This window comes from Lutjanus erythropterus, chromosome 12 (assembly GCF_056507025.1).
Source record: "Lutjanus erythropterus isolate fLutEry1 chromosome 12, fLutEry1.hap2, whole genome shotgun sequence".
Taxonomy (NCBI): Eukaryota; Metazoa; Chordata; class Actinopteri; order Lutjaniformes; family Lutjanidae; genus Lutjanus; species Lutjanus erythropterus.
This window is the reverse complement of record NC_139328.1, coordinates 25397898-25405606: the sequence shown is the minus strand read 5'-3', so window position 1 is coordinate 25405606 and position 7709 is coordinate 25397898. Positions and strand designations below refer to the sequence as shown.

General features: G+C 39.5%; 1 non-coding gene across 1 annotated transcript; it reads right to left on the bottom strand.

The window, feature by feature from the left end:
* Positions 1–6228: 6228 nt before the first annotated feature.
* Positions 6229–6310, bottom strand: trnas-uga (transfer RNA serine (anticodon UGA)). The gene has a single exon. It is a non-coding gene; the product is annotated as a tRNA-Ser (tRNA).
* Positions 6311–7709: the final 1399 nt, after the last annotated feature.

Here is a 7709-nt window from a genome sequence, read left to right as displayed (position 1 = left end):
TTTTCCCCCTGACAGCAGTGCTTTGGTTCACTTTGTCTTGCAGGGTAACTAGATGCCAGGGCTAGCAAGTCATATTTTTGGCAGCAGGACAGCAGCAGACAGCTGGCTGACAGTGGCACCCTGAGATGTTAACCTGCCCAGACGCTTCCCTTCACCTCGGACTTATAACACAACCACTGAGCCCTGCCACAGGGGGAAGCACTCATATGCATATACATCCATGAATGAACACCTGAACAATGAAAACAAACTCAAAAGAAAATTAGAAATAGTGATTTCCACACCTGCAATACACTTTAAAACTTCTTATTTTCCTAGTTGTAAGACACAATTAAAATCCTAGCTGTCTCTTTCATTAAGTCACACTCTTTGATATCTTCCAGTATCTTATTCTTAAACAATCATTCTTCGATCACACAAGGCCAAAAATCTCTGATCACTGTACTTGGCAGCTCTTACCTGTTTGCTCATTAATTGAAGTTGATTTGACTCTTCTTCTCAGTGAACATCACTGAGGATAAGTGTCAGTAACTCCCTCAAAGATAATGTAAAACATTTACAGCGATGACAAGTTTCTATTGTGAGAGATTGTTAAGTGTCAACTCTAGACTTGAAAAACATTTATTTATACAACAAATTAATGGCAACCTGTGACAGGCAGACAGGCAGACAGATACAGGCAGGCAGCCAGACAGACAAGCAGGGACACAGAGAGACAGACAGGCACGTTCTCTCCTGGCAGGTCTGTTGGCTACATAACACAGCCTGGAGCAGGGCTGTGTGTGTGTGTGTGTGTGTGTGTGTGTGTGTGTGTGTGTGTGTGTGTGTGTGTGTGTGTGTGTGTGTGAATGTTCTCAGCTTGTGTTGTGTCCTTGTGTTAACCAAATTTTTTACAGTTTTTTATTGTTTGTTTGGTCGATTCATTGGTCAGTATGTTTTTAGTTGAGTGGTGTTATAAGGAGAGAGATGCTCCTTAATCCATTATTTTCGGGGGCAGGAGGGACATATGCAGACCTGATGTATTTTATTTTTGAGTTTTAGGCTATTTACTGAACATTTACTTGTCTCCAAGCTAACTGACACCATGTCAAAGTACTGGCACAAACCACTATATTGGCGCACAACAAGAGCTGAGAGGATAAAAAGTTCATATTTGTGTGGATTTTACTCTGTCAGACTTTATCAAAGAGGGCCAGTAACTGGTCAAGCACAATGACAGATCACTACTGGCTGTCTGTGACCTGACGTCACGCTTGAAAGCTGCAGGTTTTGCAAGTTTATGCTGTTTTAGTGTTTTTATTGTAGGTTGTCATCTAGAATTTGGCACCAGCATGATGTTAATATGGCTTTTCCCACAGGCTGCGGTGATGTTGGACTAATGAAGTAATACTGAGGTACAGTTGAAAGAAACTGTGTTAAGGTAGAGGCTCATTTGATTAAATAAATTTTGAGAGTAGGTGACTGGATGCTGGATGCTTTGTTTTTTCATTTGGATGACTTGTTGGATAAATAACTTAAACGCTAGAAAATGTAGCGTCACACATATTAGAATTTAAGTGACTGTGTGTATGGTCTAACTTGCACATCTGCTTAGACGAAAGTACAATTGCATTTTATTTCATTGCTTATCTACCTCTCGATCAGCTGCCAAATGTAAACCACGCTGATATGTGGGATGATAATCCGCCTGAAGGTTGTGGGAGAGTTTACTGCTGAGGGACAGCTGGACAGACACATGATCACATAAACACACAGAAGAGAATCCAGTCTCATTCAGAATGCTGTACTGAAGCACCACAATTTTCATTTTCACACACACTGAGAATGAGATGAAGAGTAAACAGATTGAAGACATTGACACTGAAACAATATGGACTTGTAGCCTACACAATGTATGGACGGATGTTTCATATCTACTTAGAATTTCCAAACTTGTCTAATACAAACATACATCAACCCTGAAAACATGTGTTCAGCCACTATTCATTGTAAAAAGCACATTTGATTAGTGTCTCAAGATTAAGGGCTAATGTGGAAATTTAGATACTGTGTATTCAGTATTTTATCATTTAAGTTAACATAGTTAAGGATGTGCAAACATTCCATACATGCAATATCTATTGCACATCTGTCCATCCTGATATGGGGAGGTCCCTCTTCTGTTCCTCTCCCTGAGGTTTCTTTCTTTTTCCCCCAATAAAATTGGGTTTTTTTTGCGGGGGGGGGGGGGGGGGTATTTCCTTACCTGATCGAGGGTTTAAAGGACAGATGGTGCTGTACACTGTACAGATTGTAGTCCACTGAGGCAAATTGTGATTTGTGATATTGGGCTGTATGAATCAGTTTGACTTGACTTGACATTACACATGTATGTAAGGGGACATGGAGGTCAGCTTGAAAAGAACATAGGGCTGCACTGGTAGGGGAAAGTTGTCTTTGTCTTTGTTCAGAGGCCAATCAGACCATTCGCACTGCTATTTGCAAGTGATCATATTAGATTTGTGTGTCCAGACATCACCGACATTGCATGGGTTGCTGTGGTAACAACATGGGCATCAGTAACTATGTACGCTGGTGATGCAACGTGGAACGCAGAAGCATGAGGATCCATCATTTCACTCACAAAACAATTATGCTGTAAAGTTGGCAGCAGACAGTTTACTTCCTTGTCTGTTCACAGACTGTTGTCCTCTGTGGCTCTATGATTCACTTCCATTACTCTGGATTTGACTTGTTTGACTTGTTGTGTGTTGAGATGTGAATGACGCAAAATACACACACACAGGCAGTGTCCAGACTGAGATGCATCTGTAGAAATCCAGTTGGAATAACATTTCAAACCTCCTCCAAATGTTGAATTTCATGTGGTGGTTTACTGTCCAGACATCCTAAAATCAACCTGGACATGCCAAAACACAGATTTGGGCGGATAGTCTGAACATGGATTTAGGTACCAGTGAGACTACATATGATCCAACGGTTTGTGTGATAGATCTACAAGTTTGAGGGTTTATCAGGAGCCAAAACATTGCAAATGATTTTCAATTCTATAAAGTCGTCATGGTAAAAATGACTTTATCTTTTGTTGCCTTGATTATCATGCAGTTTAAGAGTAGAAATTGCTAATTCGTGTCACAAGTACAGTAAGCAGTAATCTACCAGGAATATGTGCATATATGTTTTTGGTCAGCTAATACAGTACAGCAATGAGGCAATGCATTATGTTGTTTCTTTCTCAGCTTCAGTCAGAATCAGAAATACTTTATTGATCCCTGGAGGGAAATTGGTCGACCAAACCAGTACCAAAGAACATGAAAAAAACAGATTAGCTGTAATCACATTGTGGGTACAGCATCTTCCTTCAAGCTTAGATATGAGGAAACTCTTCAGATAATCCAGGCAACTGTTGGTTTTATTTCATTATCTGTGATCCTGAATGCCACAGTTGCCTCAGTCCAAACTGTATTAGATGCCAAAACTGTGGCAGTCATTTCAAGTGCAGACACTTTACCTGTCAAGACAGAGTAGACTCTATTCTCTATACTCTATCTTATTACATGATGAGATTATATAAGATGAATGGAGAAATTCAGATAGAATTGAAAAAGACAGAACCCCTGTGCAGATTTTGCGATTAAAACATCACACCAAGAGGAAATAATTCTGAATTTGCCCAATAGACAATGTTTCAACCAGCAGCAGTTTGTCTTGTATATCTTTCAGCAAGATGAAACATGCTGTTCTCATTCAAAGCACATTTTGATAACAGCAAATGTCTACAATGTAAACTTGAACTTAATAACATAAAATATAGCACACACGGTCTGGAAAAAAAGAAAAAGTTCACTGTAAAAACACTCTGCAGTGTAACTATCAGTCATCGTGTAAGTATCAGTCTGATTATCAGTCTTAGCATTTCTTTTCAGGCAGACATAGAATGAATATTAAGAGTGAATCCTTAAATCACTGTACACAGAAAGTGATTCTTACTTCCTGCTGGCTGGATTAAAGAAGCTGTGGTATCTAATATTAGCAGGAAACTATCTATTTATGGGTGTTATCACATCCGTTATTCTGCCAGTACAGACAGACATCATTGCTCTGAGAGAACATACTGTATGGCTCCGTCCCAAACCGGCCCCTACACACTCCCCCTACCCCACTCCACCACACTGTGTGACATTCCAAACCAAGTAGCCTGAAGGGCTAGTTGGTTAGAAAGTTTTCCAACAGTGAGGGTGCATCGATGCAGGCTCACAAACCACACTCATCTCAATGCAGGACCTCTGTTGTGTCTTGGATGAAGGAAATGCCACAAAAGATAGTTCTGTACGAGCTGTGGTTATTTCCATGGGCCAGAAATAAACTACTTTACCTCTAATAGACATTTGATAGATATTGTTCATGTACACGTGAAATGATGAAAAATTGTTCAACAAAACAGATATGGCGAAAGAAACGTGGGAGCAAGTTTAATCCATAATTTATTCTTTTACAAACTCACTAAGTCATGGTATTTATCCAATGCTTGCATCATCATTAATTCATTGCACTGTACCAAGCTGAAGCACAACTGCCTTTCAACAATAGTCTAGCAAGTGCAACCACAAAAGTCTCGTCTTTTGAGCTGGAGTCAAACCAGCAACCTAAGGAGTTGAGCAGTCTATCCTACAGTACTCCGCTCTAGCAACTGAGCAATCGAAGGGCTCTGGCTTAGAAAAGTATCTAAAATTTTCTATATACATAATATATATGTCCATGTTTAGAAAACTACAGACAAAAACTTGATAATAAGGAGCATCAGGCTGATTCTTGATAGTGGATTGAAGTAATCAAACAGCTGGATACATTAAAATCTACTAACCAATCCTCATTATCACTGGATCCCAGCAACAAAACTGTCCAGAGAGAAAAGAGGAGTGATTTCAATGCATAGTAATGAAATTAAAAATTAAAGGTGTGTGGTTATAAGAGGTCCGACTATGTCTTTTTTTTTTTTCCAGGATGCTATCAAGTCATCAGTCTAATCTCACAGCAGTCTTCATTTTTGCAACATATTGTCTGAGTCTCTGGCCTACAACTAAGGAGCAAACCAGAACACATGCACTTCCACAGTAAATACAGTTCATCATCCAGTCTACACATGTACCCGGAGTGTGCAGGTGGAGCAGAAAAGACGCATGTGGAGACTCCGGATCAAATGTCTCCTTCTTCCTATCCTCCTCCAGTCTCAGCGTGAGGAGACTCCATTTGGCCTCCGCTGACAGGTCAAGGTATCCAGAACCAAAAATAATACTCGTGCACTGAGTGTTTAGTTTTAGAGTCTGCAGTGACTGAGCTGGTTATTAAGTTTCTGTCAGTCCACTAGCAGACATTGTAATATCACATAGAGGGGACTGGAAGGGTTTAACTTTCACAAAATCATCACAATGATTTTGCAAAAGTTAAACACTGAGCTTCTTGAGCTATGCAAACAGCAGAATTTGTTTTTCTCTTGGTTGAAGAGCTATGATACTTTATTAGTGGGGGAGTGGTGGTCATGATGATGAGAGCACTGGCCAAGGCTGCTATTTAGTTTCCTGACTGATTCTAGGACTGGGTGGAGGGGGCAGCTGTATTTGATAAATAATGTCCAACTTTTTTATATATATTATAGCCCAGTCTCCTTCCCCACATGATGGAATATGACACTCTGCCACCCACTGTATTAATTAGAAATAGTATCAGTGCCATTTGTGGTTGTCTTTTTTTAAAATTTGTACATATTCCACATATTTGTCAGTTGTATCTACAGAAAGAGAAAGCGATGAGCAGAGCAGACAAGCAAGAGGGAAGGAGGAAGGGTTCACTTTTTATCCAGGAACACATAAAAAGCTTTAAATTAATGAGGATATTAGAAAGAGAGGATATTAGAAAGAGATAATGAATCAGCACTTGTCAGATTACCTGGTTTCACTCAAACCAGAGTGTTGTTGAGACTTGAGAAGTGTTGTAATGTGTGAGCACTGTGCATATTTCTATATCATTCTGTATTCTAAAATGTATTTTAATGTAAATAATAGTAGTGGAACACAGCCTTCTTTTTGTATCTTCATAGCTTTGGATCAGCAGGTTCATTATAACCATCGGTTAGCAGGTTATGTTAGGATAATTGTATACGTGTTTGATCCAATGTACATTTGTAGGATTAGTTGCATGTCTGACATATGGTAAAGAGGCAAAGATCATCGCTGTGAGTAGGATTTGAACCTACGCGGGGAAACCCCATTGGATTTCAAGTCCAACGCCTTAACCACTCGGCCATCACAGCTTTGCATAGCACAGTCCGTCAGCCCTCAGGAGAGCAAACATTTGTTGCAGAAAAAAAACAACTTAACAGTTAATGGCATTGCTTTTATCTGATGTTCTCATCCAGAACCACTGCTGAGCAGGGAGGAGGATTTGTGTGTGTGTGTGTGTGTGTGTGTGTGTGTGTGTGTGTGTGTGTGTGTGTGTGTGTGTGTGTGTGTGTGTGTGTGTGTGTGTGTGTGTGTGTTTGTGAAGGACACTTTGTCAAGACAGATGGCTGATAAAAATGAATCTCAGAACTTCCAGTTCCAGAACAGCCTCTATTGACTGTAACAAAGGTGGTTCTTTGTGCAGTAATTGTAACACATTTTGAAGGAAATCTAAAACAAAATGTGATCATGCAGAACAAGGTTTTAATTCAGAATTTAGGATTCATAAATGTGGGCAATACAGAATAAAAGTTGTGTGGAAAATGACGGTTAATTGTATTGATGAATAGCTTGAAAACTAACAGGATACGCTTGTAGTCTCAGAGGTGCTGGAAGGCCATTTTTTGGTTTCTGGTGGAGGCTAGCGGTTCCCCCTGCTTTTAGTGCAAGTGCTTAAAGTGCCTTCACAGTCAGCTGATTTTGAGAACTGTGTTTCATTCCCACAGTAGAGTTCCAGAAATTAGTCATTTTCTGCCAAAAGCTACCCAACCATAACCAGACCAGACTATAACCAGAGGAAAAAGTAATAAATGAATTAATCTTTTTACTAATGGTCATTTGTAAACATCTTGGATGGCAGTGACTAAAGATGCTGTCCCACTGTCCCACCCAACAAGGGAAAGATGAATAATTTGGTGGACTTGCTGATAGCTTACCAAGACTATTGATAGATTAATTAATTGATTTATTGATTTTTCTTTGAATTTCTCACCCATCTGTATCTCTGTATCAGATTCACAGAGATGAATGTGACATTCATCTTTTCAGCTTGCTCTCAGTTAGACAAATACTCTTTGAGGATGATGATAATAATAACAATAATATGACTCGTTTGCAAAAGTGACTTTTCCATTATATTTGACTGCTGGGATTATGTTCCTTACACTGAAAGTGTTTTCCCTGATGGAGATTATTCTACATCACAGCAGCTTCAGTCACATCAGACTTTTGGTTTGGCCCACATTTTGCTACCTTATAGTGTTGATGAATTACATTGGAACTGAAAGCTCATCTTGAACACCAATAAATTCATAGGTTCTAAATGCAGACATATTCTGCAGTACTTTTTGTTAGACTAAGTGCAGTACAGTGCAGACATTATGTCAACAGATCAGTCACGTTTCTGTCCTATTTCTCAAACACTTACATTCCAAAATCATGTAATTTTCCTTGATCCATATCACGTATCAGCGTTGAACTCCCTCAGAAGCT